General features: G+C 55.6%; 59 non-coding genes across 59 annotated transcripts; 12 read left to right on the top strand and 47 right to left on the bottom strand.

The window, feature by feature from the left end:
• Nucleotides 1-102: 102 nt before the first annotated feature.
• Nucleotides 103-173, bottom strand: Trnag-gcc (transfer RNA glycine (anticodon GCC)). The gene has a single exon. It is a non-coding gene; the product is annotated as a tRNA-Gly (tRNA).
• A 323-nt stretch (nt 174-496) lies between these two features.
• Trnag-ucc (transfer RNA glycine (anticodon UCC)) lies at nt 497-568 on the top strand. The gene has a single exon. It is a non-coding gene; the product is annotated as a tRNA-Gly (tRNA).
• Nucleotides 569-1,180: 612 nt separating this feature from the next.
• Nucleotides 1,181-1,254, bottom strand: Trnai-aau (transfer RNA isoleucine (anticodon AAU)). The gene has a single exon. It is a non-coding gene; the product is annotated as a tRNA-Ile (tRNA).
• Nucleotides 1,255-1,452: 198 nt separating this feature from the next.
• On the bottom strand, nt 1,453-1,524 carry Trnae-uuc (transfer RNA glutamic acid (anticodon UUC)). Its single transcript has one exon. It is a non-coding gene; the product is annotated as a tRNA-Glu (tRNA).
• Nucleotides 1,525-1,827: 303 nt separating this feature from the next.
• Trnam-cau (transfer RNA methionine (anticodon CAU)) lies at nt 1,828-1,900 on the bottom strand. The gene has a single exon. It is a non-coding gene; the product is annotated as a tRNA-Met (tRNA).
• A 382-nt stretch (nt 1,901-2,282) lies between these two features.
• On the bottom strand, nt 2,283-2,353 carry Trnag-gcc (transfer RNA glycine (anticodon GCC)). The gene has a single exon. It is a non-coding gene; the product is annotated as a tRNA-Gly (tRNA).
• Nucleotides 2,354-2,676: 323 nt separating this feature from the next.
• Nucleotides 2,677-2,748, top strand: Trnag-ucc (transfer RNA glycine (anticodon UCC)). Its single transcript has one exon. It is a non-coding gene; the product is annotated as a tRNA-Gly (tRNA).
• A 612-nt stretch (nt 2,749-3,360) lies between these two features.
• Nucleotides 3,361-3,434, bottom strand: Trnai-aau (transfer RNA isoleucine (anticodon AAU)). Its single transcript has one exon. It is a non-coding gene; the product is annotated as a tRNA-Ile (tRNA).
• Nucleotides 3,435-3,632: 198 nt separating this feature from the next.
• Trnae-uuc (transfer RNA glutamic acid (anticodon UUC)) lies at nt 3,633-3,704 on the bottom strand. Its single transcript has one exon. It is a non-coding gene; the product is annotated as a tRNA-Glu (tRNA).
• Nucleotides 3,705-4,007: 303 nt separating this feature from the next.
• Trnam-cau (transfer RNA methionine (anticodon CAU)) lies at nt 4,008-4,080 on the bottom strand. The gene has a single exon. It is a non-coding gene; the product is annotated as a tRNA-Met (tRNA).
• Nucleotides 4,081-4,462: 382 nt separating this feature from the next.
• Nucleotides 4,463-4,533, bottom strand: Trnag-gcc (transfer RNA glycine (anticodon GCC)). The gene has a single exon. It is a non-coding gene; the product is annotated as a tRNA-Gly (tRNA).
• A 323-nt stretch (nt 4,534-4,856) lies between these two features.
• Trnag-ucc (transfer RNA glycine (anticodon UCC)) lies at nt 4,857-4,928 on the top strand. The gene has a single exon. It is a non-coding gene; the product is annotated as a tRNA-Gly (tRNA).
• A 612-nt stretch (nt 4,929-5,540) lies between these two features.
• Trnai-aau (transfer RNA isoleucine (anticodon AAU)) lies at nt 5,541-5,614 on the bottom strand. Its single transcript has one exon. It is a non-coding gene; the product is annotated as a tRNA-Ile (tRNA).
• Nucleotides 5,615-5,812: 198 nt separating this feature from the next.
• Nucleotides 5,813-5,884, bottom strand: Trnae-uuc (transfer RNA glutamic acid (anticodon UUC)). The gene has a single exon. It is a non-coding gene; the product is annotated as a tRNA-Glu (tRNA).
• Nucleotides 5,885-6,187: 303 nt separating this feature from the next.
• On the bottom strand, nt 6,188-6,260 carry Trnam-cau (transfer RNA methionine (anticodon CAU)). Its single transcript has one exon. It is a non-coding gene; the product is annotated as a tRNA-Met (tRNA).
• Nucleotides 6,261-6,642: 382 nt separating this feature from the next.
• On the bottom strand, nt 6,643-6,713 carry Trnag-gcc (transfer RNA glycine (anticodon GCC)). Its single transcript has one exon. It is a non-coding gene; the product is annotated as a tRNA-Gly (tRNA).
• A 323-nt stretch (nt 6,714-7,036) lies between these two features.
• Trnag-ucc (transfer RNA glycine (anticodon UCC)) lies at nt 7,037-7,108 on the top strand. The gene has a single exon. It is a non-coding gene; the product is annotated as a tRNA-Gly (tRNA).
• A 612-nt stretch (nt 7,109-7,720) lies between these two features.
• Nucleotides 7,721-7,794, bottom strand: Trnai-aau (transfer RNA isoleucine (anticodon AAU)). The gene has a single exon. It is a non-coding gene; the product is annotated as a tRNA-Ile (tRNA).
• Nucleotides 7,795-7,992: 198 nt separating this feature from the next.
• Nucleotides 7,993-8,064, bottom strand: Trnae-uuc (transfer RNA glutamic acid (anticodon UUC)). Its single transcript has one exon. It is a non-coding gene; the product is annotated as a tRNA-Glu (tRNA).
• A 303-nt stretch (nt 8,065-8,367) lies between these two features.
• Trnam-cau (transfer RNA methionine (anticodon CAU)) lies at nt 8,368-8,440 on the bottom strand. Its single transcript has one exon. It is a non-coding gene; the product is annotated as a tRNA-Met (tRNA).
• A 382-nt stretch (nt 8,441-8,822) lies between these two features.
• On the bottom strand, nt 8,823-8,893 carry Trnag-gcc (transfer RNA glycine (anticodon GCC)). Its single transcript has one exon. It is a non-coding gene; the product is annotated as a tRNA-Gly (tRNA).
• Nucleotides 8,894-9,216: 323 nt separating this feature from the next.
• On the top strand, nt 9,217-9,288 carry Trnag-ucc (transfer RNA glycine (anticodon UCC)). The gene has a single exon. It is a non-coding gene; the product is annotated as a tRNA-Gly (tRNA).
• Nucleotides 9,289-9,844: 556 nt separating this feature from the next.
• Nucleotides 9,845-9,918, bottom strand: Trnai-aau (transfer RNA isoleucine (anticodon AAU)). The gene has a single exon. It is a non-coding gene; the product is annotated as a tRNA-Ile (tRNA).
• Nucleotides 9,919-10,116: 198 nt separating this feature from the next.
• Trnae-uuc (transfer RNA glutamic acid (anticodon UUC)) lies at nt 10,117-10,188 on the bottom strand. Its single transcript has one exon. It is a non-coding gene; the product is annotated as a tRNA-Glu (tRNA).
• A 303-nt stretch (nt 10,189-10,491) lies between these two features.
• Trnam-cau (transfer RNA methionine (anticodon CAU)) lies at nt 10,492-10,564 on the bottom strand. The gene has a single exon. It is a non-coding gene; the product is annotated as a tRNA-Met (tRNA).
• A 382-nt stretch (nt 10,565-10,946) lies between these two features.
• Nucleotides 10,947-11,017, bottom strand: Trnag-gcc (transfer RNA glycine (anticodon GCC)). Its single transcript has one exon. It is a non-coding gene; the product is annotated as a tRNA-Gly (tRNA).
• Nucleotides 11,018-11,340: 323 nt separating this feature from the next.
• Nucleotides 11,341-11,412, top strand: Trnag-ucc (transfer RNA glycine (anticodon UCC)). Its single transcript has one exon. It is a non-coding gene; the product is annotated as a tRNA-Gly (tRNA).
• Nucleotides 11,413-12,024: 612 nt separating this feature from the next.
• Trnai-aau (transfer RNA isoleucine (anticodon AAU)) lies at nt 12,025-12,098 on the bottom strand. The gene has a single exon. It is a non-coding gene; the product is annotated as a tRNA-Ile (tRNA).
• A 198-nt stretch (nt 12,099-12,296) lies between these two features.
• Nucleotides 12,297-12,368, bottom strand: Trnae-uuc (transfer RNA glutamic acid (anticodon UUC)). Its single transcript has one exon. It is a non-coding gene; the product is annotated as a tRNA-Glu (tRNA).
• A 303-nt stretch (nt 12,369-12,671) lies between these two features.
• Trnam-cau (transfer RNA methionine (anticodon CAU)) lies at nt 12,672-12,744 on the bottom strand. Its single transcript has one exon. It is a non-coding gene; the product is annotated as a tRNA-Met (tRNA).
• A 382-nt stretch (nt 12,745-13,126) lies between these two features.
• On the bottom strand, nt 13,127-13,197 carry Trnag-gcc (transfer RNA glycine (anticodon GCC)). Its single transcript has one exon. It is a non-coding gene; the product is annotated as a tRNA-Gly (tRNA).
• Nucleotides 13,198-13,520: 323 nt separating this feature from the next.
• Nucleotides 13,521-13,592, top strand: Trnag-ucc (transfer RNA glycine (anticodon UCC)). The gene has a single exon. It is a non-coding gene; the product is annotated as a tRNA-Gly (tRNA).
• A 612-nt stretch (nt 13,593-14,204) lies between these two features.
• Nucleotides 14,205-14,278, bottom strand: Trnai-aau (transfer RNA isoleucine (anticodon AAU)). Its single transcript has one exon. It is a non-coding gene; the product is annotated as a tRNA-Ile (tRNA).
• Nucleotides 14,279-14,476: 198 nt separating this feature from the next.
• Trnae-uuc (transfer RNA glutamic acid (anticodon UUC)) lies at nt 14,477-14,548 on the bottom strand. The gene has a single exon. It is a non-coding gene; the product is annotated as a tRNA-Glu (tRNA).
• A 303-nt stretch (nt 14,549-14,851) lies between these two features.
• Nucleotides 14,852-14,924, bottom strand: Trnam-cau (transfer RNA methionine (anticodon CAU)). Its single transcript has one exon. It is a non-coding gene; the product is annotated as a tRNA-Met (tRNA).
• A 382-nt stretch (nt 14,925-15,306) lies between these two features.
• Trnag-gcc (transfer RNA glycine (anticodon GCC)) lies at nt 15,307-15,377 on the bottom strand. The gene has a single exon. It is a non-coding gene; the product is annotated as a tRNA-Gly (tRNA).
• A 323-nt stretch (nt 15,378-15,700) lies between these two features.
• On the top strand, nt 15,701-15,772 carry Trnag-ucc (transfer RNA glycine (anticodon UCC)). The gene has a single exon. It is a non-coding gene; the product is annotated as a tRNA-Gly (tRNA).
• A 612-nt stretch (nt 15,773-16,384) lies between these two features.
• On the bottom strand, nt 16,385-16,458 carry Trnai-aau (transfer RNA isoleucine (anticodon AAU)). Its single transcript has one exon. It is a non-coding gene; the product is annotated as a tRNA-Ile (tRNA).
• Nucleotides 16,459-16,656: 198 nt separating this feature from the next.
• On the bottom strand, nt 16,657-16,728 carry Trnae-uuc (transfer RNA glutamic acid (anticodon UUC)). Its single transcript has one exon. It is a non-coding gene; the product is annotated as a tRNA-Glu (tRNA).
• A 303-nt stretch (nt 16,729-17,031) lies between these two features.
• On the bottom strand, nt 17,032-17,104 carry Trnam-cau (transfer RNA methionine (anticodon CAU)). The gene has a single exon. It is a non-coding gene; the product is annotated as a tRNA-Met (tRNA).
• Nucleotides 17,105-17,486: 382 nt separating this feature from the next.
• Trnag-gcc (transfer RNA glycine (anticodon GCC)) lies at nt 17,487-17,557 on the bottom strand. Its single transcript has one exon. It is a non-coding gene; the product is annotated as a tRNA-Gly (tRNA).
• A 323-nt stretch (nt 17,558-17,880) lies between these two features.
• Nucleotides 17,881-17,952, top strand: Trnag-ucc (transfer RNA glycine (anticodon UCC)). The gene has a single exon. It is a non-coding gene; the product is annotated as a tRNA-Gly (tRNA).
• Nucleotides 17,953-18,564: 612 nt separating this feature from the next.
• Nucleotides 18,565-18,638, bottom strand: Trnai-aau (transfer RNA isoleucine (anticodon AAU)). Its single transcript has one exon. It is a non-coding gene; the product is annotated as a tRNA-Ile (tRNA).
• A 198-nt stretch (nt 18,639-18,836) lies between these two features.
• On the bottom strand, nt 18,837-18,908 carry Trnae-uuc (transfer RNA glutamic acid (anticodon UUC)). Its single transcript has one exon. It is a non-coding gene; the product is annotated as a tRNA-Glu (tRNA).
• A 303-nt stretch (nt 18,909-19,211) lies between these two features.
• Nucleotides 19,212-19,284, bottom strand: Trnam-cau (transfer RNA methionine (anticodon CAU)). Its single transcript has one exon. It is a non-coding gene; the product is annotated as a tRNA-Met (tRNA).
• A 382-nt stretch (nt 19,285-19,666) lies between these two features.
• On the bottom strand, nt 19,667-19,737 carry Trnag-gcc (transfer RNA glycine (anticodon GCC)). Its single transcript has one exon. It is a non-coding gene; the product is annotated as a tRNA-Gly (tRNA).
• Nucleotides 19,738-20,060: 323 nt separating this feature from the next.
• Nucleotides 20,061-20,132, top strand: Trnag-ucc (transfer RNA glycine (anticodon UCC)). The gene has a single exon. It is a non-coding gene; the product is annotated as a tRNA-Gly (tRNA).
• Nucleotides 20,133-20,688: 556 nt separating this feature from the next.
• On the bottom strand, nt 20,689-20,762 carry Trnai-aau (transfer RNA isoleucine (anticodon AAU)). Its single transcript has one exon. It is a non-coding gene; the product is annotated as a tRNA-Ile (tRNA).
• A 198-nt stretch (nt 20,763-20,960) lies between these two features.
• Trnae-uuc (transfer RNA glutamic acid (anticodon UUC)) lies at nt 20,961-21,032 on the bottom strand. The gene has a single exon. It is a non-coding gene; the product is annotated as a tRNA-Glu (tRNA).
• A 303-nt stretch (nt 21,033-21,335) lies between these two features.
• Nucleotides 21,336-21,408, bottom strand: Trnam-cau (transfer RNA methionine (anticodon CAU)). Its single transcript has one exon. It is a non-coding gene; the product is annotated as a tRNA-Met (tRNA).
• A 382-nt stretch (nt 21,409-21,790) lies between these two features.
• Trnag-gcc (transfer RNA glycine (anticodon GCC)) lies at nt 21,791-21,861 on the bottom strand. Its single transcript has one exon. It is a non-coding gene; the product is annotated as a tRNA-Gly (tRNA).
• Nucleotides 21,862-22,184: 323 nt separating this feature from the next.
• On the top strand, nt 22,185-22,256 carry Trnag-ucc (transfer RNA glycine (anticodon UCC)). Its single transcript has one exon. It is a non-coding gene; the product is annotated as a tRNA-Gly (tRNA).
• A 556-nt stretch (nt 22,257-22,812) lies between these two features.
• Trnai-aau (transfer RNA isoleucine (anticodon AAU)) lies at nt 22,813-22,886 on the bottom strand. Its single transcript has one exon. It is a non-coding gene; the product is annotated as a tRNA-Ile (tRNA).
• A 198-nt stretch (nt 22,887-23,084) lies between these two features.
• Nucleotides 23,085-23,156, bottom strand: Trnae-uuc (transfer RNA glutamic acid (anticodon UUC)). The gene has a single exon. It is a non-coding gene; the product is annotated as a tRNA-Glu (tRNA).
• Nucleotides 23,157-23,459: 303 nt separating this feature from the next.
• On the bottom strand, nt 23,460-23,532 carry Trnam-cau (transfer RNA methionine (anticodon CAU)). The gene has a single exon. It is a non-coding gene; the product is annotated as a tRNA-Met (tRNA).
• A 382-nt stretch (nt 23,533-23,914) lies between these two features.
• Nucleotides 23,915-23,985, bottom strand: Trnag-gcc (transfer RNA glycine (anticodon GCC)). The gene has a single exon. It is a non-coding gene; the product is annotated as a tRNA-Gly (tRNA).
• A 323-nt stretch (nt 23,986-24,308) lies between these two features.
• Nucleotides 24,309-24,380, top strand: Trnag-ucc (transfer RNA glycine (anticodon UCC)). The gene has a single exon. It is a non-coding gene; the product is annotated as a tRNA-Gly (tRNA).
• A 612-nt stretch (nt 24,381-24,992) lies between these two features.
• On the bottom strand, nt 24,993-25,066 carry Trnai-aau (transfer RNA isoleucine (anticodon AAU)). Its single transcript has one exon. It is a non-coding gene; the product is annotated as a tRNA-Ile (tRNA).
• Nucleotides 25,067-25,264: 198 nt separating this feature from the next.
• Trnae-uuc (transfer RNA glutamic acid (anticodon UUC)) lies at nt 25,265-25,336 on the bottom strand. The gene has a single exon. It is a non-coding gene; the product is annotated as a tRNA-Glu (tRNA).
• Nucleotides 25,337-25,578: the final 242 nt, after the last annotated feature.

The raw sequence follows: 25,578 nt of genomic DNA, 5'->3' as shown, positions 1-25,578 counted from the left end.
GCTGCGTTCTCGTTTCTTCTCAAGGGAATCCCGCTATACATTCTTGTGGATCGTGCATCTCAAGCGCGCAAGTCACACGGCACCGCGGGAAAAGCAAAATGATGCATCGGCCGGGAATCGAACCCGGGCCGCCCGCGTGGCAGGCGAGCATTCTACCACTGAACCACCGATGCTCAGCTAGTTCACAGCTTCCTGGTGCTTTCCGCTGCAGACGTCTGAGGGGAAAGTGGGACTGCCGTCCAGCGCCGTCGCATCCTCTCGAGAGAATGCTACAGACGCTGAATCCTGCACTGCACTGCTTAAAAATGATCGTCTAAGTACTCTTGCGGCGCACGCACGCGACGACTCTTGCCAAAGGACGCGAAATGTGCGTAGAGACGCTGCCTGGATGAGCTCGCCTACCCCGTAACGCGCCTACAGCTACGACCACCTTCAGGCGCCGCTGACAGGCGGGAAGCAGACACAGCGCGGCTCGCGAGGCGCGGAAGGCAACTGTGCGGTGGTGGTGTAATGGTCAGCATAGTTGCCTTCCAAGCAGTTGATCCGGGTTCGATTCCCGGCCACCGCAGCAGGCTTTTACTTTTGCGTATAAGTACTTTTGCCACGCGTCCTTAAATTAATGTTTCTTTCCCCATCTTACTCGCTGCAGGCCACCCTATAGCGTGTGCGTCGATTCCCCTTGAGTCTCGACTTGTCTCGACTTTGCTCAGCTGACGCGAGAGCTGACGCTCTCCAGTCGGCCTATATCAACACGACAAGCACGAGAAACGACTGAGAGAGGCAAGGAGAGGCGAGGCGGTGGACACACAGCACGCCGCTTCATTACACGGTGGCGTCTCCCTGACTGAATCGGGCTGCAGCTGCGAAAAGAAAGGAGAAAGACAAATAGGAAGCAAAATTGCCAACAGTACCCTGCGTTCCCATGCGGTCACCCGCCCAAGCACTGACAGGGGCCAAAGTTGTTACACGTCGGCAATCGGACATTTTCTTTGGTTTTCTCTTTGCCGTATCAGAACCAGCGTATTCAACATATTGTGGCCATTGCCGAGCGAATGCTGTAGCGCTTGCCGACAAGTCGGGTTCGGATCCTCTGTCAACGTCCACGCAGGGCGATGATCTTTTGGCCATCACACTCGCCAGCTGAAATCGGCGCTGCCTTTTCGTAGTAGTAAAAGCGTACTGGCCCGTGGGGGGATCGAACCCACGACCTTCGCGTTATTAGCACGACGCTCTAACCAACTGAGCTAACGGGCCTCGACGCGGACGGTTGCTCAGCCCTACGCTGGAAACACGTGGCATGAAGCCACACGCCACTTCTAGGGTCACTGTGTGCCTGCTCCGCTCGTCCATGTTCTGCTGGCGGTCATGAAACAGTAGCTGAATTGCGAACAGGACGGGAAACGGCAGCACGCACAGCTGAAACTTGAGACGATTCGTGTGGAAAAAATTCCGTTCCGGTACCGGGAATCGAACCCGGGCCTCCTGGGTGAAAGCCAGGTATCCTAGCCACTAGACCACACCAGAGTTCGGCGTTCGTTGGACGGATCGGATGGTCTCTCGCACATTTCGTGCCGAGTCCCGCGTCGGCACCCTTCTCTCTTTGCGAGCGTCTTTGCGCATACTGACTGGCAAGGCGCGCACCTCAAAAGTCTCAGAGCAATGCATTTGGCTTCTTGCTCTACTGGGAGAAGAGGAAAAGGAAAGCTGTAAGTATCAATAACAGGAAGTAAACATTTTCTCGCTGAAGCGTTGAAACGTTGTGGATAACAAACAAGAAATAAGTTCGAGCACTAGCGACAGCACCACCGTGACTCACAGAAAATTAAATGCCCCGGGTGAGAATCGAACTCACGACCTTAAAATTATGAGACTTACGCGCTGCCTACTGCGCTACCGAGGCAGGGGGACGGGGGGAGACCGCTGGTCCTGGAATCTGGGTAAGCAGCGTACCCAATGTTAGACGCAGAGATACACTACTTCGTGGTTAACGCGTTCTGTTGCTACACGTGCATTGCCGGCCCAGTTGATTGCGGTGTTGCTGCAGCTTTTGCAACCATAGGCAGCACTCCCCGTCGTTCAAGTTCAATGCCTCGGAGGCACCTGGACACAGCAACTTGTGAGGCCAGGCCGACGCCAGTCCGTAGAACATGACGCGAGCGTCCGAGTGGGGAACCGCGCGTGCTGCGTTCTCGTTTCTTCTCAAGGGAATCCCGCTATACATTCTTGTGGATCGTGCATCTCAAGCGCGCAAGTCACACGGCACCGCGGTAAAAGCAAAATGATGCATCGGCCGGGAATCGAACCCGGGCCGCCCGCGTGGCAGGCGAGCATTCTACCACTGAACCACCGATGCTCAGCTAGTTCACAGCTTCCTGGTGCTTTCCGCTGCAGACGTCTGAGGGGAAAGTGGGACTGCCGTCCAGCGCCGTCGCATCCTCTCGAGAGAATGCTACAGACGCTGAATCCTGCACTGCACTGCTTAAAAATGATCGTCTAAGTACTCTTGCGGCGCACGCACGCGACGACTCTTGCCAAAGGACGCGAAATGTGCGTAGAGACGCTGCCTGGATGAGCTCGCCTACCCCGTAACGCGCCTACAGCTACGACCACCTTCAGGCGCCGCTGACAGGCGGGAAGCAGACACAGCGCGGCTCGCGAGGCGCGGAAGGCAACTGTGCGGTGGTGGTGTAATGGTCAGCATAGTTGCCTTCCAAGCAGTTGATCCGGGTTCGATTCCCGGCCACCGCAGCAGGCTTTTACTTTTGCGTATAAGTACTTTTGCCACGCGTCCTTAAATTAATGTTTCTTTCCCCATCTTACTCGCTGCAGGCCACCCTATAGCGTGTGCGTCGATTCCCCTTGAGTCTCGACTTGTCTCGACTTTGCTCAGCTGACGCGAGAGCTGACGCTCTCCAGTCGGCCTATATCAACACGACAAGCACGAGAAACGACTGAGAGAGGCAAGGAGAGGCGAGGCGGTGGACACACAGCACGCCGCTTCATTACACGGTGGCGTCTCCCTGACTGAATCGGGCTGCAGCTGCGAAAAGAAAGGAGAAAGACAAATAGGAAGCAAAATTGCCAACAGTACCCTGCGTTCCCATGCGGTCACCCGCCCAAGCACTGACAGGGGCCAAAGTTGTTACACGTCGGCAATCGGACATTTTCTTTCGTTTTCTCTTTGCCGTATCAGAACCAGCGTATTCAACATATTGTGGCCATTGCCGAGCGAATGCTGTAGCGCTTGCCGACAAGTCGGGTTCGGATCCTCTGTCAACGTCCACGCAGGGCGATGATCTTTTGGCCATCACACTCGCCAGCTGAAATCGGCGCTGCCTTTTCGTAGTAGTAAAAGCGTACTGGCCCGTGGGGGGATCGAACCCACGACCTTCGCGTTATTAGCACGACGCTCTAACCAACTGAGCTAACGGGCCTCGACGCGGACGGTTGCTCAGCCCTACGCTGGAAACACGTGGCATGAAGCCACACGCCACTTCTAGGGTCACTGTGTGCCTGCTCCGCTCGTCCATGTTCTGCTGGCGGTCATGAAACAGTAGCTGAATTGCGAACAGGACGGGAAACGGCAGCACGCACAGCTGAAACTTGAGACGATTCGTGTGGAAAAAATTCCGTTCCGGTACCGGGAATCGAACCCGGGCCTCCTGGGTGAAAGCCAGGTATCCTAGCCACTAGACCACACCGGAGTTCGGCGTTCGTTGGACGGATCGGATGGTCTCTCGCACATTTCGTGCCGAGTCCCGCGTCGGCACCCTTCTCTCTTTGCGAGCGTCTTTGCGCATACTGACTGGCAAGGCGCGCACCTCAAAAGTCTCAGAGCAATGCATTTGGCTTCTTGCTCTACTGGGAGAAGAGGAAAAGGAAAGCTGTAAGTATCAATAACAGGAAGTAAACATTTTCTCGCTGAAGCGTTGAAACGTTGTGGATAACAAACAAGAAATAAGTTCGAGCACTAGCGACAGCACCACCGTGACTCACAGAAAATTAAATGCCCCGGGTGAGAATCGAACTCACGACCTTAAAATTATGAGACTTACGCGCTGCCTACTGCGCTACCGAGGCAGGGGGACGGGGGGAGACCGCTGGTCCTGGAATCTGGGTAAGCAGCGTACCCAATGTTAGACGCAGAGATACACTACTTCGTGGTTAACGCGTTCTGTTGCTACACGTGCATTGCCGGCCCAGTTGATTGCGGTGTTGCTGCAGCTTTTGCAACCATAGGCAGCACTCCCCGTCGTTCAAGTTCAATGCCTCGGAGGCACCTGGACACAGCAACTTGTGAGGCCAGGCCGACGCCAGTCCGTAGAACATGACGCGAGCGTCCGAGTGGGGAACCGCGCGTGCTGCGTTCTCGTTTCTTCTCAAGGGAATCCCGCTATACATTCTTGTGGATCGTGCATCTCAAGCGCGCAAGTCACACGGCACCGCGGGAAAAGCAAAATGATGCATCGGCCGGGAATCGAACCCGGGCCGCCCGCGTGGCAGGCGAGCATTCTACCACTGAACCACCGATGCTCAGCTAGTTCACAGCTTCCTGGTGCTTTCCGCTGCAGACGTCTGAGGGGAAAGTGGGACTGCCGTCCAGCGCCGTCGCATCCTCTCGAGAGAATGCTACAGACGCTGAATCCTGCACTGCACTGCTTAAAAATGATCGTCTAAGTACTCTTGCGGCGCACGCACGCGACGACTCTTGCCAAAGGACGCGAAATGTGCGTAGAGACGCTGCCTGGATGAGCTCGCCTACCCCGTAACGCGCCTACAGCTACGACCACCTTCAGGCGCCGCTGACAGGCGGGAAGCAGACACAGCGCGGCTCGCGAGGCGCGGAAGGCAACTGTGCGGTGGTGGTGTAATGGTCAGCATAGTTGCCTTCCAAGCAGTTGATCCGGGTTCGATTCCCGGCCACCGCAGCAGGCTTTTACTTTTGCGTATAAGTACTTTTGCCACGCGTCCTTAAATTAATGTTTCTTTCCCCATCTTACTCGCTGCAGGCCACCCTATAGCGTGTGCGTCGATTCCCCTTGAGTCTCGACTTGTCTCGACTTTGCTCAGCTGACGCGAGAGCTGACGCTCTCCAGTCGGCCTATATCAACACGACAAGCACGAGAAACGACTGAGAGAGGCAAGGAGAGGCGAGGCGGTGGACACACAGCACGCCGCTTCATTACACGGTGGCGTCTCCCTGACTGAATCGGGCTGCAGCTGCGAAAAGAAAGGAGAAAGACAAATAGGAAGCAAAATTGCCAACAGTACCCTGCGTTCCCATGCGGTCACCCGCCCAAGCACTGACAGGGGCCAAAGTTGTTACACGTCGGCAATCGGACATTTTCTTTCGTTTTCTCTTTGCCGTATCAGAACCAGCGTATTCAACATATTGTGGCCATTGCCGAGCGAATGCTGTAGCGCTTGCCGACAAGTCGGGTTCGGATCCTCTGTCAACGTCCACGCAGGGCGATGATCTTTTGGCCATCACACTCGCCAGCTGAAATCGGCGCTGCCTTTTCGTAGTAGTAAAAGCGTACTGGCCCGTGGGGGGATCGAACCCACGACCTTCGCGTTATTAGCACGACGCTCTAACCAACTGAGCTAACGGGCCTCGACGCGGACGGTTGCTCAGCCCTACGCTGGAAACACGTGGCATGAAGCCACACGCCACTTCTAGGGTCACTGTGTGCCTGCTCCGCTCGTCCATGTTCTGCTGGCGGTCATGAAACAGTAGCTGAATTGCGAACAGGACGGGAAACGGCAGCACGCACAGCTGAAACTTGAGACGATTCGTGTGGAAAAAATTCCGTTCCGGTACCGGGAATCGAACCCGGGCCTCCTGGGTGAAAGCCAGGTATCCTAGCCACTAGACCACACCGGAGTTCGGCGTTCGTTGGACGGATCGGATGGTCTCTCGCACATTTCGTGCCGAGTCCCGCGTCGGCACCCTTCTCTCTTTGCGAGCGTCTTTGCGCATACTGACTGGCAAGGCGCGCACCTCAAAAGTCTCAGAGCAATGCATTTGGCTTCTTGCTCTACTGGGAGAAGAGGAAAAGGAAAGCTGTAAGTATCAATAACAGGAAGTAAACATTTTCTCGCTGAAGCGTTGAAACGTTGTGGATAACAAACAAGAAATAAGTTCGAGCACTAGCGACAGCACCACCGTGACTCACAGAAAATTAAATGCCCCGGGTGAGAATCGAACTCACGACCTTAAAATTATGAGACTTACGCGCTGCCTACTGCGCTACCGAGGCAGGGGGACGGGGGGAGACCGCTGGTCCTGGAATCTGGGTAAGCAGCGTACCCAATGTTAGACGCAGAGATACACTACTTCGTGGTTAACGCGTTCTGTTGCTACACGTGCATTGCCGGCCCAGTTGATTGCGGTGTTGCTGCAGCTTTTGCAACCATAGGCAGCACTCCCCGTCGTTCAAGTTCAATGCCTCGGAGGCACCTGGACACAGCAACTTGTGAGGCCAGGCCGACGCCAGTCCGTAGAACATGACGCGAGCGTCCGAGTGGGGAACCGCGCGTGCTGCGTTCTCGTTTCTTCTCAAGGGAATCCCGCTATACATTCTTGTGGATCGTGCATCTCAAGCGCGCAAGTCACACGGCACCGCGGGAAAAGCAAAATGATGCATCGGCCGGGAATCGAACCCGGGCCGCCCGCGTGGCAGGCGAGCATTCTACCACTGAACCACCGATGCTCAGCTAGCTCACAGCTTCCTGGTGCTTTCCGCTGCAGACGTCTGAGGGGAAAGTGGGACTGCCGTCCAGCGCCGTCGCATCCTCTCGAGAGAATGCTACAGACGCTGAATCCTGCACTGCACTGCTTAAAAATGATCGTCTAAGTACTCTTGCGGCGCACGCACGCGACGACTCTTGCCAAAGGACGCGAAATGTGCGTAGAGACGCTGCCTGGATGAGCTCGCCTACCCCGTAACGCGCCTACAGCTACGACCACCTTCAGGCGCCGCTGACAGGCGGGAAGCAGACACAGCGCGGCTCGCGAGGCGCGGAAGGCAACTGTGCGGTGGTGGTGTAATGGTCAGCATAGTTGCCTTCCAAGCAGTTGATCCGGGTTCGATTCCCGGCCACCGCAGCAGGCTTTTACTTTTGCGTATAAGTACTTTTGCCACGCGTCCTTAAATTAATGTTTCTTTCCCCATCTTACTCGCTGCAGGCCACCCTATAGCGTGTGCGTCGATTCCCCTTGAGTCTCGACTTGTCTCGACTTTGCTCAGCTGACGCGAGAGCTGACGCTCTCCAGTCGGCCTATATCAACACGACAAGCACGAGAAACGACTGAGAGAGGCAAGGAGAGGCGAGGCGGTGGACACACAGCACGCCGCTTCATTACACGGTGGCGTCTCCCTGACTGAATCGGGCTGCAGCTGCGAAAAGAAAGGAGAAAGACAAATAGGAAGCAAAATTGCCAACAGTACCCTGCGTTCCCATGCGGTCACCCGCCCAAGCACTGACAGGGGCCAAAGTTGTTACACGTCGGCAATCGGACATTTTCTTTCGTTTTCTCTTTGCCGTATCAGAACCAGCGTATTCAACATATTGTGGCCATTGCCGAGCGAATGCTGTAGCGCTTGCCGACAAGTCGGGTTCGGATCCTCTGTCAACGTCCACGCAGGGCGATGATCTTTTGGCCATCACACTCGCCAGCTGAAATCGGCGCTGCCTTTTCGTAGTAGTAAAAGCGTACTGGCCCGTGGGGGGATCGAACCCACGACCTTCGCGTTATTAGCACGACGCTCTAACCAACTGAGCTAACGGGCCTCGACGCGGACGGTTGCTCAGCCCTACGCTGGAAACACGTGGCATGAAGCCACACGCCACTTCTAGGGTCACTGTGTGCCTGCTCCGCTCGTCCATGTTCTGCTGGCGGTCATGAAACAGTAGCTGAATTGCGAACAGGACGGGAAACGGCAGCACGCACAGCTGAAACTTGAGACGATTCGTGTGGAAAAAATTCCGTTCCGGTACCGGGAATCGAACCCGGGCCTCCTGGGTGAAAGCCAGGTATCCTAGCCACTAGACCACACCGGAGTTCGGCGTTCGTTGGACGGATCGGATGGTCTCTCGCACATTTCGTGCCGAGTCCCGCGTCGGCACCCTTCTCTCTTTGCGAGCGTCTTTGCGCATACTGACTGGCAAGGCGCGCACCTCAAAAGTCTCAGAGCAATGCATTTGGCTTCTTGCTCTACTGGGAGAAGAGGAAAAGGAAAGCTGTAAGTATCAATAACAGGAAGTAAACATTTTCTCGCTGAAGCGTTGAAACGTTGTGGATAACAAACAAGAAATAAGTTCGAGCACTAGCGACAGCACCACCGTGACTCACAGAAAATTAAATGCCCCGGGTGAGAATCGAACTCACGACCTTAAAATTATGAGACTTACGCGCTGCCTACTGCGCTACCGAGGCAGGGGGACGGGGGGAGACCGCTGGTCCTGGAATCTGGGTAAGCAGCGTACCCAATGTTAGACGCAGAGATACACTACTTCGTGGTTAACGCGTTCTGTTGCTACACGTGCATTGCCGGCCCAGTTGATTGCGGTGTTGCTGCAGCTTTTGCAACCATAGGCAGCACTCCCCGTCGTTCAAGTTCAATGCCTCGGAGGCACCTGGACACAGCAACTTGTGAGGCCAGGCCGACGCCAGTCCGTAGAACATGACGCGAGCGTCCGAGTGGGGAACCGCGCGTGCTGCGTTCTCGTTTCTTCTCAAGGGAATCCCGCTATACATTCTTGTGGATCGTGCATCTCAAGCGCGCAAGTCACACGGCACCGCGGGAAAAGCAAAATGATGCATCGGCCGGGAATCGAACCCGGGCCGCCCGCGTGGCAGGCGAGCATTCTACCACTGAACCACCGATGCTCAGCTAGTTCACAGCTTCCTGGTGCTTTCCGCTGCAGACGTCTGAGGGGAAAGTGGGACTGCCGTCCAGCGCCGTCGCATCCTCTCGAGAGAATGCTACAGACGCTGAATCCTGCACTGCACTGCTTAAAAATGATCGTCTAAGTACTCTTGCGGCGCACGCACGCGACGACTCTTGCCAAAGGACGCGAAATGTGCGTAGAGACGCTGCCTGGATGAGCTCGCCTACCCCGTAACGCGCCTACAGCTACGACCACCTTCAGGCGCCGCTGACAGGCGGGAAGCAGACACAGCGCGGCTCGCGAGGCGCGGAAGGCAACTGTGCGGTGGTGGTGTAATGGTCAGCATAGTTGCCTTCCAAGCAGTTGATCCGGGTTCGATTCCCGGCCACCGCAGCAGGCTTTTACTTTTGCGTATAAGTACTTTTGCCACGCGTCCTTAAATTAATGTCTCTTTCCCCATCTTACTCGACTTTGCTCAGCTGACGCGAGAGCTGACGCTCTCCAGTCGGCCTATATCAACACGACAAGCACGAGAAACGACTGAGAGAGGCAAGGAGAGGCGAGGCGGTGGACACACAGCACGCCGCTTCATTACACGGTGGCGTCTCCCTGACTGAATCGGGCTGCAGCTGCGAAAAGAAAGGAGAAAGACAAATAGGAAGCAAAATTGCCAACAGTACCCTGCGTTCCCATGCGGTCACCCGCCCAAGCACTGACAGGGGCCAAAGTTGTTACACGTCGGCAATCGGACATTTTCTTTGGTTTTCTCTTTGCCGTATCAGAACCAGCGTATTCAACATATTGTGGCCATTGCCGAGCGAATGCTGTAGCGCTTGCCGACAAGTCGGGTTCGGATCCTCTGTCAACGTCCACGCAGGGCGATGATCTTTTGGCCATCACACTCGCCAGCTGAAATCGGCGCTGCCTTTTCGTAGTAGTAAAAGCGTACTGGCCCGTGGGGGGATCGAACCCACGACCTTCGCGTTATTAGCACGACGCTCTAACCAACTGAGCTAACGGGCCTCGACGCGGACGGTTGCTCAGCCCTACGCTGGAAACACGTGGCATGAAGCCACACGCCACTTCTAGGGTCACTGTGTGCCTGCTCCGCTCGTCCATGTTCTGCTGGCGGTCATGAAACAGTAGCTGAATTGCGAACAGGACGGGAAACGGCAGCACGCACAGCTGAAACTTGAGACGATTCGTGTGGAAAAAATTCCGTTCCGGTACCGGGAATCGAACCCGGGCCTCCTGGGTGAAAGCCAGGTATCCTAGCCACTAGACCACACCGGAGTTCGGCGTTCGTTGGACGGATCGGATGGTCTCTCGCACATTTCGTGCCGAGTCCCGCGTCGGCACCCTTCTCTCTTTGCGAGCGTCTTTGCGCATACTGACTGGCAAGGCGCGCACCTCAAAAGTCTCAGAGCAATGCATTTGGCTTCTTGCTCTACTGGGAGAAGAGGAAAAGGAAAGCTGTAAGTATCAATAACAGGAAGTAAACATTTTCTCGCTGAAGCGTTGAAACGTTGTGGATAACAAACAAGAAATAAGTTCGAGCACTAGCGACAGCACCACCGTGACTCACAGAAAATTAAATGCCCCGGGTGAGAATCGAACTCACGACCTTAAAATTATGAGACTTACGCGCTGCCTACTGCGCTACCGAGGCAGGGGGACGGGGGGAGACCGCTGGTCCTGGAATCTGGGTAAGCAGCGTACCCAATGTTAGACGCAGAGATACACTACTTCGTGGTTAACGCGTTCTGTTGCTACACGTGCATTGCCGGCCCAGTTGATTGCGGTGTTGCTGCAGCTTTTGCAACCATAGGCAGCACTCCCCGTCGTTCAAGTTCAATGCCTCGGAGGCACCTGGACACAGCAACTTGTGAGGCCAGGCCGACGCCAGTCCGTAGAACATGACGCGAGCGTCCGAGTGGGGAACCGCGCGTGCTGCGTTCTCGTTTCTTCTCAAGGGAATCCCGCTATACATTCTTGTGGATCGTGCATCTCAAGCGCGCAAGTCACACGGCACCGCGGGAAAAGCAAAATGATGCATCGGCCGGGAATCGAACCCGGGCCGCCCGCGTGGCAGGCGAGCATTCTACCACTGAACCACCGATGCTCAGCTAGTTCACAGCTTCCTGGTGCTTTCCGCTGCAGACGTCTGAGGGGAAAGTGGGACTGCCGTCCAGCGCCGTCGCATCCTCTCGAGAGAATGCTACAGACGCTGAATCCTGCACTGCACTGCTTAAAAATGATCGTCTAAGTACTCTTGCGGCGCACGCACGCGACGACTCTTGCCAAAGGACGCGAAATGTGCGTAGAGACGCTGCCTGGATGAGCTCGCCTACCCCGTAACGCGCCTACAGCTACGACCACCTTCAGGCGCCGCTGACAGGCGGGAAGCAGACACAGCGCGGCTCGCGAGGCGCGGAAGGCAACTGTGCGGTGGTGGTGTAATGGTCAGCATAGTTGCCTTCCAAGCAGTTGATCCGGGTTCGATTCCCGGCCACCGCAGCAGGCTTTTACTTTTGCGTATAAGTACTTTTGCCACGCGTCCTTAAATTAATGTTTCTTTCCCCATCTTACTCGCTGCAGGCCACCCTATAGCGTGTGCGTCGATTCCCCTTGAGTCTCGACTTGTCTCGACTTTGCTCAGCTGACGCGAGAGCTGACGCTCTCCAGTCGGCCTATATCAACACGACAAGCACGAGAAACGACTGAGAGAGGCAAGGAGAGGCGAGGCGGTGGACACACAGCACGCCGCTTCATTACACGGTGGCGTCTCCCTGACTGAATCGGGCTGCAGCTGCGAAAAGAAAGGAGAAAGACAAATAGGAAGCAAAATTGCCAACAGTACCCTGCGTTCCCATGCGGTCACCCGCCCAAGCACTGACAGGGGCCAAAGTTGTTACACGTCGGCAATCGGACATTTTCTTTCGTTTTCTCTTTGCCGTATCAGAACCAGCGTATTCAACATATTGTGGCCATTGCCGAGCGAATGCTGTAGCGCTTGCCGACAAGTCGGGTTCGGATCCTCTGTCAACGTCCACGCAGGGCGATGATCTTTTGGCCATCACACTCGCCAGCTGAAATCGGCGCTGCCTTTTCGTAGTAGTAAAAGCGTACTGGCCCGTGGGGGGATCGAACCCACGACCTTCGCGTTATTAGCACGACGCTCTAACCAACTGAGCTAACGGGCCTCGACGCGGACGGTTGCTCAGCCCTACGCTGGAAACACGTGGCATGAAGCCACACGCCACTTCTAGGGTCACTGTGTGCCTGCTCCGCTCGTCCATGTTCTGCTGGCGGTCATGAAACAGTAGCTGAATTGCGAACAGGACGGGAAACGGCAGCACGCACAGCTGAAACTTGAGACGATTCGTGTGGAAAAAATTCCGTTCCGGTACCGGGAATCGAACCCGGGCCTCCTGGGTGAAAGCCAGGTATCCTAGCCACTAGACCACACCGGAGTTCGGCGTTCGTTGGACGGATCGGATGGTCTCTCGCACATTTCGTGCCGAGTCCCGCGTCGGCACCCTTCTCTCTTTGCGAGCGTCTTTGCGCATACTGACTGGCAAGGCGCGCACCTCAAAAGTCTCAGAGCAATGCATTTGGCTTCTTGCTCTACTGGGAGAAGAGGAAAAGGAAAGCTGTAAGTATCAATAACAGGAAGTAAACATTTTCTCGCTGAAGCGTTGAAACGTTGTGGATAACAAACAAGAAATAAGTTCGAGCACTAGCGACAGCACCACCGTGACTCACAGAAAATTAAATGCCCCGGGTGAGAATCGAACTCACGACCTTAAAATTATGAGACTTACGCGCTGCCTACTGCGCTACCGAGGCAGGGGGACGGGGGGAGACCGCTGGTCCTGGAATCTGGGTAAGCAGCGTACCCAATGTTAGACGCAGAGATACACTACTTCGTGGTTAACGCGTTCTGTTGCTACACGTGCATTGCCGGCCCAGTTGATTGCGGTGTTGCTGCAGCTTTTGCAACCATAGGCAGCACTCCCCGTCGTTCAAGTTCAATGCCTCGGAGGCACCTGGACACAGCAACTTGTGAGGCCAGGCCGACGCCAGTCCGTAGAACATGACGCGAGCGTCCGAGTGGGGAACCGCGCGTGCTGCGTTCTCGTTTCTTCTCAAGGGAATCCCGCTATACATTCTTGTGGATCGTGCATCTCAAGCGCGCAAGTCACACGGCACCGCGGGAAAAGCAAAATGATGCATCGGCCGGGAATCGAACCCGGGCCGCCCGCGTGGCAGGCGAGCATTCTACCACTGAACCACCGATGCTCAGCTAGTTCACAGCTTCCTGGTGCTTTCCGCTGCAGACGTCTGAGGGGAAAGTGGGACTGCCGTCCAGCGCCGTCGCATCCTCTCGAGAGAATGCTACAGACGCTGAATCCTGCACTGCACTGCTTAAAAATGATCGTCTAAGTACTCTTGCGGCGCACGCACGCGACGACTCTTGCCAAAGGACGCGAAATGTGCGTAGAGACGCTGCCTGGATGAGCTCGCCTACCCCGTAACGCGCCTACAGCTACGACCACCTTCAGGCGCCGCTGACAGGCGGGAAGCAGACACAGCGCGGCTCGCGAGGCGCGGAAGGCAACTGTGCGGTGGTGGTGTAATGGTCAGCATAGTTGCCTTCCAAGCAGTTGATCCGGGTTCGATTCCCGGCCACCGCAGCAGGCTTTTACTTTTGCGTATAAGTACTTTTGCCACGCGTCCTTAAATTAATGTTTCTTTCCCCATCTTACTCGCTGCAGGCCACCCTATAGCGTGTGCGTCGATTCCCCTTGAGTCTCGACTTGTCTCGACTTTGCTCAGCTGACGCGAGAGCTGACGCTCTCCAGTCGGCCTATATCAACACGACAAGCACGAGAAACGACTGAGAGAGGCAAGGAGAGGCGAGGCGGTGGACACACAGCACGCCGCTTCATTACACGGTGGCGTCTCCCTGACTGAATCGGGCTGCAGCTGCGAAAAGAAAGGAGAAAGACAAATAGGAAGCAAAATTGCCAACAGTACCCTGCGTTCCCATGCGGTCACCCGCCCAAGCACTGACAGGGGCCAAAGTTGTTACACGTCGGCAATCGGACATTTTCTTTCGTTTTCTCTTTGCCGTATCAGAACCAGCGTATTCAACATATTGTGGCCATTGCCGAGCGAATGCTGTAGCGCTTGCCGACAAGTCGGGTTCGGATCCTCTGTCAACGTCCACGCAGGGCGATGATCTTTTGGCCATCACACTCGCCAGCTGAAATCGGCGCTGCCTTTTCGTAGTAGTAAAAGCGTACTGGCCCGTGGGGGGATCGAACCCACGACCTTCGCGTTATTAGCACGACGCTCTAACCAACTGAGCTAACGGGCCTCGACGCGGACGGTTGCTCAGCCCTACGCTGGAAACACGTGGCATGAAGCCACACGCCACTTCTAGGGTCACTGTGTGCCTGCTCCGCTCGTCCATGTTCTGCTGGCGGTCATGAAACAGTAGCTGAATTGCGAACAGGACGGGAAACGGCAGCACGCACAGCTGAAACTTGAGACGATTCGTGTGGAAAAAATTCCGTTCCGGTACCGGGAATCGAACCCGGGCCTCCTGGGTGAAAGCCAGGTATCCTAGCCACTAGACCACACCGGAGTTCGGCGTTCGTTGGACGGATCGGATGGTCTCTCGCACATTTCGTGCCGAGTCCCGCGTCGGCACCCTTCTCTCTTTGCGAGCGTCTTTGCGCATACTGACTGGCAAGGCGCGCACCTCAAAAGTCTCAGAGCAATGCATTTGGCTTCTTGCTCTACTGGGAGAAGAGGAAAAGGAAAGCTGTAAGTATCAATAACAGGAAGTAAACATTTTCTCGCTGAAGCGTTGAAACGTTGTGGATAACAAACAAGAAATAAGTTCGAGCACTAGCGACAGCACCACCGTGACTCACAGAAAATTAAATGCCCCGGGTGAGAATCGAACTCACGACCTTAAAATTATGAGACTTACGCGCTGCCTACTGCGCTACCGAGGCAGGGGGACGGGGGGAGACCGCTGGTCCTGGAATCTGGGTAAGCAGCGTACCCAATGTTAGACGCAGAGATACACTACTTCGTGGTTAACGCGTTCTGTTGCTACACGTGCATTGCCGGCCCAGTTGATTGCGGTGTTGCTGCAGCTTTTGCAACCATAGGCAGCACTCCCCGTCGTTCAAGTTCAATGCCTCGGAGGCACCTGGACACAGCAACTTGTGAGGCCAGGCCGACGCCAGTCCGTAGAACATGACGCGAGCGTCCGAGTGGGGAACCGCGCGTGCTGCGTTCTCGTTTCTTCTCAAGGGAATCCCGCTATACATTCTTGTGGATCGTGCATCTCAAGCGCGCAAGTCACACGGCACCGCGGGAAAAGCAAAATGATGCATCGGCCGGGAATCGAACCCGGGCCGCCCGCGTGGCAGGCGAGCATTCTACCACTGAACCACCGATGCTCAGCTAGTTCACAGCTTCCTGGTGCTTTCCGCTGCAGACGTCTGAGGGGAAAGTGGGACTGCCGTCCAGCGCCGTCGCATCCTCTCGAGAGAATGCTACAGACGCTGAATCCTGCACTGCACTGCTTAAAAATGATCGTCTAAGTACTCTTGCGGCGCACGCACGCGACGACTCTTGCCAAAGGACGCGAAATGTGCGTAGAGACGCTGCCTGGATGAGCTCGCCTACCCCGTAACGCGCCTACAGCTACGACCACCTTCAGGCGCCGCTGACAGGCGGGAAGCAGACACAGCGCGGCTCGCGAGGCGCGGAAGGCAACTGTGCGGTGGTGGTGTAATGGTCAGCATAGTTGCCTTCCAAGCAGTTGATCCGGGTTCGATTCCCGGCCACCGCAGCAGGCTTTTACTTTTGCGTATAAGTACTTTTGCCACGCGTCCTTAAATTAATGTTTCTTTCCCCATCTTACTCGCTGCAGGCCACCCTATAGCGTGTGCGTCGATTCCCCTTGAGTCTCGACTTGTCTCGACTTTGCTCAGCTGACGCGAGAGCTGACGCTCTCCAGTCGGCCTATATCAACACGACAAGCACGAGAAACGACTGAGAGAGGCAAGGAGAGGCGAGGCGGTGGACACACAGCACGCCGCTTCATTACACGGTGGCGTCTCCCTGACTGAATCGGGCTGCAGCTGCGAAAAGAAAGGAGAAAGACAAATAGGAAGCAAAATTGCCAACAGTACCCTGCGTTCCCATGCGGTCACCCGCCCAAGCACTGACAGGGGCCAAAGTTGTTACACGTCGGCAATCGGACATTTTCTTTGGTTTTCTCTTTGCCGTATCAGAACCAGCGTATTCAACATATTGTGGCCATTGCCGAGCGAATGCTGTAGCGCTTGCCGACAAGTCGGGTTCGGATCCTCTGTCAACGTCCACGCAGGGCGATGATCTTTTGGCCATCACACTCGCCAGCTGAAATCGGCGCTGCCTTTTCGTAGTAGTAAAAGCGTACTGGCCCGTGGGGGGATCGAACCCACGACCTTCGCGTTATTAGCACGACGCTCTAACCAACTGAGCTAACGGGCCTCGACGCGGACGGTTGCTCAGCCCTACGCTGGAAACACGTGGCATGAAGCCACACGCCACTTCTAGGGTCACTGTGTGCCTGCTCCGCTCGTCCATGTTCTGCTGGCGGTCATGAAACAGTAGCTGAATTGCGAACAGGACGGGAAACGGCAGCACGCACAGCTGAAACTTGAGACGATTCGTGTGGAAAAAATTCCGTTCCGGTACCGGGAATCGAACCCGGGCCTCCTGGGTGAAAGCCAGGTATCCTAGCCACTAGACCACACCGGAGTTCGGCGTTCGTTGGACGGATCGGATGGTCTCTCGCACATTTCGTGCCGAGTCCCGCGTCGGCACCCTTCTCTCTTTGCGAGCGTCTTTGCGCATACTGACTGGCAAGGCGCGCACCTCAAAAGTCTCAGAGCAATGCATTTGGCTTCTTGCTCTACTGGGAGAAGAGGAAAAGGAAAGCTGTAAGTATCAATAACAGGAAGTAAACATTTTCTCGCTGAAGCGTTGAAACGTTGTGGATAACAAACAAGAAATAAGTTCGAGCACTAGCGACAGCACCACCGTGACTCACAGAAAATTAAATGCCCCGGGTGAGAATCGAACTCACGACCTTAAAATTATGAGACTTACGCGCTGCCTACTGCGCTACCGAGGCAGGGGGACGGGGGGAGACCGCTGGTCCTGGAATCTGGGTAAGCAGCGTACCCAATGTTAGACGCAGAGATACACTACTTCGTGGTTAACGCGTTCTGTTGCTACACGTGCATTGCCGGCCCAGTTGATTGCGGTGTTGCTGCAGCTTTTGCAACCATAGGCAGCACTCCCCGTCGTTCAAGTTCAATGCCTCGGAGGCACCTGGACACAGCAACTTGTGAGGCCAGGCCGACGCCAGTCCGTAGAACATGACGCGAGCGTCCGAGTGGGGAACCGCGCGTGCTGCGTTCTCGTTTCTTCTCAAGGGAATCCCGCTATACATTCTTGTGGATCGTGCATCTCAAGCGCGCAAGTCACACGGCACCGCGGGAAAAGCAAAATGATGCATCGGCCGGGAATCGAACCCGGGCCGCCCGCGTGGCAGGCGAGCATTCTACCACTGAACCACCGATGCTCAGCTAGTTCACAGCTTCCTGGTGCTTTCCGCTGCAGACGTCTGAGGGGAAAGTGGGACTGCCGTCCAGCGCCGTCGCATCCTCTCGAGAGAATGCTACAGACGCTGAATCCTGCACTGCACTGCTTAAAAATGATCGTCTAAGTACTCTTGCGGCGCACGCACGCGACGACTCTTGCCAAAGGACGCGAAATGTGCGTAGAGACGCTGCCTGGATGAGCTCGCCTACCCCGTAACGCGCCTACAGCTACGACCACCTTCAGGCGCCGCTGACAGGCGGGAAGCAGACACAGCGCGGCTCGCGAGGCGCGGAAGGCAACTGTGCGGTGGTGGTGTAATGGTCAGCATAGTTGCCTTCCAAGCAGTTGATCCGGGTTCGATTCCCGGCCACCGCAGCAGGCTTTTACTTTTGCGTATAAGTACTTTTGCCACGCGTCCTTAAATTAATGTTTCTTTCCCCATCTTACTCGCTGCAGGCCACCCTATAGCGTGTGCGTCGATTCCCCTTGAGTCTCGACTTGTCTCGACTTTGCTCAGCTGACGCGAGAGCTGACGCTCTCCAGTCGGCCTATATCAACACGACAAGCACGAGAAACGACTGAGAGAGGCAAGGAGAGGCGAGGCGGTGGACACACAGCACGCCGCTTCATTACACGGTGGCGTCTCCCTGACTGAATCGGGCTGCAGCTGCGAAAAGAAAGGAGAAAGACAAATAGGAAGCAAAATTGCCAACAGTACCCTGCGTTCCCATGCGGTCACCCGCCCAAGCACTGACAGGGGCCAAAGTTGTTACACGTCGGCAATCGGACATTTTCTTTCGTTTTCTCTTTGCCGTATCAGAACCAGCGTATTCAACATATTGTGGCCATTGCCGAGCGAATGCTGTAGCGCTTGCCGACAAGTCGGGTTCGGATCCTCTGTCAACGTCCACGCAGGGCGATGATCTTTTGGCCATCACACTCGCCAGCTGAAATCGGCGCTGCCTTTTCGTAGTAGTAAAAGCGTACTGGCCCGTGGGGGGATCGAACCCACGACCTTCGCGTTATTAGCACGACGCTCTAACCAACTGAGCTAACGGGCCTCGACGCGGACGGTTGCTCAGCCCTACGCTGGAAACACGTGGCATGAAGCCACACGCCACTTCTAGGGTCACTGTGTGCCTGCTCCGCTCGTCCATGTTCTGCTGGCGGTCATGAAACAGTAGCTGAATTGCGAACAGGACGGGAAACGGCAGCACGCACAGCTGAAACTTGAGACGATTCGTGTGGAAAAAATTCCGTTCCGGTACCGGGAATCGAACCCGGGCCTCCTGGGTGAAAGCCAGGTATCCTAGCCACTAGACCACACCGGAGTTCGGCGTTCGTTGGACGGATCGGATGGTCTCTCGCACATTTCGTGCCGAGTCCCGCGTCGGCACCCTTCTCTCTTTGCGAGCGTCTTTGCGCATACTGACTGGCAAGGCGCGCACCTCAAAAGTCTCAGAGCAATGCATTTGGCTTCTTGCTCTACTGGGAGAAGAGGAAAAGGAAAGCTGTAAGTATCAATAACAGGAAGTAAACATTTTCTCGCTGAAGCGTTGAAACGTTGTGGATAACAAACAAGAAATAAGTTCGAGCACTAGCGACAGCACCACCGTGACTCACAGAAAATTAAATGCCCCGGGTGAGAATCGAACTCACGACCTTAAAATTATGAGACTTACGCGCTGCCTACTGCGCTACCGAGGCAGGGGGACGGGGGGAGACCGCTGGTCCTGGAATCTGGGTAAGCAGCGTACCCAATGTTAGACGCAGAGATACACTACTTCGTGGTTAACGCGTTCTGTTGCTACACGTGCATTGCCGGCCCAGTTGATTGCGGTGTTGCTGCAGCTTTTGCAACCATAGGCAGCACTCCCCGTCGTTCAAGTTCAATGCCTCGGAGGCACCTGGACACAGCAACTTGTGAGGCCAGGCCGACGCCAGTCCGTAGAACATGACGCGAGCGTCCGAGTGGGGAACCGCGCGTGCTGCGTTCTCGTTTCTTCTCAAGGGAATCCCGCTATACATTCTTGTGGATCGTGCATCTCAAGCGCGCAAGTCACACGGCACCGCGGGAAAAGCAAAATGATGCATCGGCCGGGAATCGAACCCGGGCCGCCCGCGTGGCAGGCGAGCATTCTACCACTGAACCACCGATGCTCAGCTAGTTCACAGCTTCCTGGTGCTTTCCGCTGCAGACGTCTGAGGGGAAAGTGGGACTGCCGTCCAGCGCCGTCGCATCCTCTCGAGAGAATGCTACAGACGCTGAATCCTGCACTGCACTGCTTAAAAATGATCGTCTAAGTACTCTTGCGGCGCACGCACGCGACGACTCTTGCCAAAGGACGCGAAATGTGCGTAGAGACGCTGCCTGGATGAGCTCGCCTACCCCGTAACGCGCCTACAGCTACGACCACCTTCAGGCGCCGCTGACAGGCGGGAAGCAGACACAGCGCGGCTCGCGAGGCGCGGAAGGCAACTGTGCGGTGGTGGTGTAATGGTCAGCATAGTTGCCTTCCAAGCAGTTGATCCGGGTTCGATTCCCGGCCACCGCAGCAGGCTTTTACTTTTGCGTATAAGTACTTTTGCCACGCGTCCTTAAATTAATGTTTCTTTCCCCATCTTACTCGACTTTGCTCAGCTGACGCGAGAGCTGACGCTCTCCAGTCGGCCTATATCAACACGACAAGCACGAGAAACGACTGAGAGAGGCAAGGAGAGGCGAGGCGGTGGACACACAGCACGCCGCTTCATTACACGGTGGCGTCTCCCTGACTGAATCGGGCTGCAGCTGCGAAAAGAAAGGAGAAAGACAAATAGGAAGCAAAATTGCCAACAGTACCCTGCGTTCCCATGCGGTCACCCGCCCAAGCACTGACAGGGGCCAAAGTTGTTACACGTCGGCAATCGGACATTTTCTTTCGTTTTCTCTTTGCCGTATCAGAACCAGCGTATTCAACATATTGTGGCCATTGCCGAGCGAATGCTGTAGCGCTTGCCGACAAGTCGGGTTCGGATCCTCTGTCAACGTCCACGCAGGGCGATGATCTTTTGGCCATCACACTCGCCAGCTGAAATCGGCGCTGCCTTTTCGTAGTAGTAAAAGCGTACTGGCCCGTGGGGGGATCGAACCCACGACCTTCGCGTTATTAGCACGACGCTCTAACCAACTGAGCTAACGGGCCTCGACGCGGACGGTTGCTCAGCCCTACGCTGGAAACACGTGGCATGAAGCCACACGCCACTTCTAGGGTCACTGTGTGCCTGCTCCGCTCGTCCATGTTCTGCTGGCGGTCATGAAACAGTAGCTGAATTGCGAACAGGACGGGAAACGGCAGCACGCACAGCTGAAACTTGAGACGATTCGTGTGGAAAAAATTCCGTTCCGGTACCGGGAATCGAACCCGGGCCTCCTGGGTGAAAGCCAGGTATCCTAGCCACTAGACCACACCGGAGTTCGGCGTTCGTTGGACGGATCGGATGGTCTCTCGCACATTTCGTGCCGAGTCCCGCGTCGGCACCCTTCTCTCTTTGCGAGCGTCTTTGCGCATACTGACTGGCAAGGCGCGCACCTCAAAAGTCTCAGAGCAATGCATTTGGCTTCTTGCTCTACTGGGAGAAGAGGAAAAGGAAAGCTGTAAGTATCAATAACAGGAAGTAAACATTTTCTCGCTGAAGCGTTGAAACGTTGTGGATAACAAACAAGAAATAAGTTCGAGCACTAGCGACAGCACCACCGTGACTCACAGAAAATTAAATGCCCCGGGTGAGAATCGAACTCACGACCTTAAAATTATGAGACTTACGCGCTGCCTACTGCGCTACCGAGGCAGGGGGACGGGGGGAGACCGCTGGTCCTGGAATCTGGGTAAGCAGCGTACCCAATGTTAGACGCAGAGATACACTACTTCGTGGTTAACGCGTTCTGTTGCTACACGTGCATTGCCGGCCCAGTTGATTGCGGTGTTGCTGCAGCTTTTGCAACCATAGGCAGCACTCCCCGTCGTTCAAGTTCAATGCCTCGGAGGCACCTGGACACAGCAACTTGTGAGGCCAGGCCGACGCCAGTCCGTAGAACATGACGCGAGCGTCCGAGTGGGGAACCGCGCGTGCTGCGTTCTCGTTTCTTCTCAAGGGAATCCCGCTATACATTCTTGTGGATCGTGCATCTCAAGCGCGCAAGTCACACGGCACCGCGGGAAAAGCAAAATGATGCATCGGCCGGGAATCGAACCCGGGCCGCCCGCGTGGCAGGCGAGCATTCTACCACTGAACCACCGATGCTCAGCTAGTTCACAGCTTCCTGGTGCTTTCCGCTGCAGACGTCTGAGGGGAAAGTGGGACTGCCGTCCAGCGCCGTCGCATCCTCTCGAGAGAATGCTACAGACGCTGAATCCTGCACTGCACTGCTTAAAAATGATCGTCTAAGTACTCTTGCGGCGCACGCACGCGACGACTCTTGCCAAAGGACGCGAAATGTGCGTAGAGACGCTGCCTGGATGAGCTCGCCTACCCCGTAACGCGCCTACAGCTACGACCACCTTCAGGCGCCGCTGACAGGCGGGAAGCAGACACAGCGCGGCTCGCGAGGCGCGGAAGGCAACTGTGCGGTGGTGGTGTAATGGTCAGCATAGTTGCCTTCCAAGCAGTTGATCCGGGTTCGATTCCCGGCCACCGCAGCAGGCTTTTACTTTTGCGTATAAGTACTTTTGCCACGCGTCCTTAAATTAATGTTTCTTTCCCCATCTTACTCGACTTTGCTCAGCTGACGCGAGAGCTGACGCTCTCCAGTCGGCCTATATCAACACGACAAGCACGAGAAACGACTGAGAGAGGCAAGGAGAGGCGAGGCGGTGGACACACAGCACGCCGCTTCATTACACGGTGGCGTCTCCCTGACTGAATCGGGCTGCAGCTGCGAAAAGAAAGGAGAAAGACAAATAGGAAGCAAAATTGCCAACAGTACCCTGCGTTCCCATGCGGTCACCCGCCCAAGCACTGACAGGGGCCAAAGTTGTTACACGTCGGCAATCGGACATTTTCTTTCGTTTTCTCTTTGCCGTATCAGAACCAGCGTATTCAACATATTGTGGCCATTGCCGAGCGAATGCTGTAGCGCTTGCCGACAAGTCGGGTTCGGATCCTCTGTCAACGTCCACGCAGGGCGATGATCTTTTGGCCATCACACTCGCCAGCTGAAATCGGCGCTGCCTTTTCGTAGTAGTAAAAGCGTACTGGCCCGTGGGGGGATCGAACCCACGACCTTCGCGTTATTAGCACGACGCTCTAACCAACTGAGCTAACGGGCCTCGACGCGGACGGTTGCTCAGCCCTACGCTGGAAACACGTGGCATGAAGCCACACGCCACTTCTAGGGTCACTGTGTGCCTGCTCCGCTCGTCCATGTTCTGCTGGCGGTCATGAAACAGTAGCTGAATTGCGAACAGGACGGGAAACGGCAGCACGCACAGCTGAAACTTGAGACGATTCGTGTGGAAAAAATTCCGTTCCGGTACCGGGAATCGAACCCGGGCCTCCTGGGTGAAAGCCAGGTATCCTAGCCACTAGACCACACCGGAGTTCGGCGTTCGTTGGACGGATCGGATGGTCTCTCGCACATTTCGTGCCGAGTCCCGCGTCGGCACCCTTCTCTCTTTGCGAGCGTCTTTGCGCATACTGACTGGCAAGGCGCGCACCTCAAAAGTCTCAGAGCAATGCATTTGGCTTCTTGCTCTACTGGGAGAAGAGGAAAAGGAAAGCTGTAAGTATCAATAACAGGAAGTAAACATTTTCTCGCTGAAGCGTTGAAACGTTGTGGATAACAAACAAGAAATAAGTTCGAGCACTAGCGACAGCACCACCGTGACTCACAGAAAATTAAATGCCCCGGGTGAGAATCGAACTCACGACCTTAAAATTATGAGACTTACGCGCTGCCTACTGCGCTACCGAGGCAGGGGGACGGGGGGAGACCGCTGGTCCTGGAATCTGGGTAAGCAGCGTACCCAATGTTAGACGCAGAGATACACTACTTCGTGGTTAACGCGTTCTGTTGCTACACGTGCATTGCCGGCCCAGTTGATTGCGGTGTTGCTGCAGCTTTTGCAACCATAGGCAGCACTCCCCGTCGTTCAAGTTCAATGCCTCGGAGGCACCTGGACACAGCAACTTGTGAGGCCAGGCCGACGCCAGTCCGTAGAACATGACGCGAGCGTCCGAGTGGGGAACCGCGCGTGCTGCGTTCTCGTTTCTTCTCAAGGGAATCCCGCTATACATTCTTGTGGATCGTGCATCTCAAGCGCGCAAGTCACACGGCACCGCGGGAAAAGCAAAATGATGCATCGGCCGGGAATCGAACCCGGGCCGCCCGCGTGGCAGGCGAGCATTCTACCACTGAACCACCGATGCTCAGCTAGTTCACAGCTTCCTGGTGCTTTCCGCTGCAGACGTCTGAGGGGAAAGTGGGACTGCCGTCCAGCGCCGTCGCATCCTCTCGAGAGAATGCTACAGACGCTGAATCCTGCACTGCACTGCTTAAAAATGATCGTCTAAGTACTCTTGCGGCGCACGCACGCGACGACTCTTGCCAAAGGACGCGAAATGTGCGTAGAGACGCTGCCTGGATGAGCTCGCCTACCCCGTAACGCGCCTACAGCTACGACCACCTTCAGGCGCCGCTGACAGGCGGGAAGCAGACACAGCGCGGCTCGCGAGGCGCGGAAGGCAACTGTGCGGTGGTGGTGTAATGGTCAGCATAGTTGCCTTCCAAGCAGTTGATCCGGGTTCGATTCCCGGCCACCGCAGCAGGCTTTTACTTTTGCGTATAAGTACTTTTGCCACGCGTCCTTAAATTAATGTTTCTTTCCCCATCTTACTCGCTGCAGGCCACCCTATAGCGTGTGCGTCGATTCCCCTTGAGTCTCGACTTGTCTCGACTTTGCTCAGCTGACGCGAGAGCTGACGCTCTCCAGTCGGCCTATATCAACACGACAAGCACGAGAAACGACTGAGAGAGGCAAGGAGAGGCGAGGCGGTGGACACACAGCACGCCGCTTCATTACACGGTGGCGTCTCCCTGACTGAATCGGGCTGCAGCTGCGAAAAGAAAGGAGAAAGACAAATAGGAAGCAAAATTGCCAACAGTACCCTGCGTTCCCATGCGGTCACCCGCCCAAGCACTGACAGGGGCCAAAGTTGTTACACGTCGGCAATCGGACATTTTCTTTCGTTTTCTCTTTGCCGTATCAGAACCAGCGTATTCAACATATTGTGGCCATTGCCGAGCGAATGCTGTAGCGCTTGCCGACAAGTCGGGTTCGGATCCTCTGTCAACGTCCACGCAGGGCGATGATCTTTTGGCCATCACACTCGCCAGCTGAAATCGGCGCTGCCTTTTCGTAGTAGTAAAAGCGTACTGGCCCGTGGGGGGATCGAACCCACGACCTTCGCGTTATTAGCACGACGCTCTAACCAACTGAGCTAACGGGCCTCGACGCGGACGGTTGCTCAGCCCTACGCTGGAAACACGTGGCATGAAGCCACACGCCACTTCTAGGGTCACTGTGTGCCTGCTCCGCTCGTCCATGTTCTGCTGGCGGTCATGAAACAGTAGCTGAATTGCGAACAGGACGGGAAACGGCAGCACGCACAGCTGAAACTTGAGACGATTCGTGTGGAAAAAATTCCGTTCCGGTACCGGGAATCGAACCCGGGCCTCCTGGGTGAAAGCCAGGTATCCTAGCCACTAGACCACACCAGAGTTCGGCGTTCGTTGGACGGATCGGATGGTCTCTCGCACATTTCGTGCCGAGTCCCGCGTCGGCACCCTTCTCTCTTTGCGAGCGTCTTTGCGCATACTGACTGGCAAGGCGCGCACCTCAAAAGTCTCAGAGCAATGCATTTGGCTTCTTGCTCTACTGGGAGAAGAGGAAAAGGAAAGCTGTAAGTATCAATAACAGGAAGTAAACATTTTCTCGCTGAAGCGTTGAAACGTTGTGGATA

This window comes from Schistocerca cancellata, unplaced genomic scaffold, assembly GCF_023864275.1.
Source record: "Schistocerca cancellata isolate TAMUIC-IGC-003103 unplaced genomic scaffold, iqSchCanc2.1 HiC_scaffold_641, whole genome shotgun sequence".
Taxonomy (NCBI): Eukaryota; Metazoa; Arthropoda; class Insecta; order Orthoptera; family Acrididae; genus Schistocerca; species Schistocerca cancellata.
The sequence above is the reverse complement of the archived record's forward strand: the minus strand, read 5'-3'. Positions and strand labels throughout refer to the sequence as shown.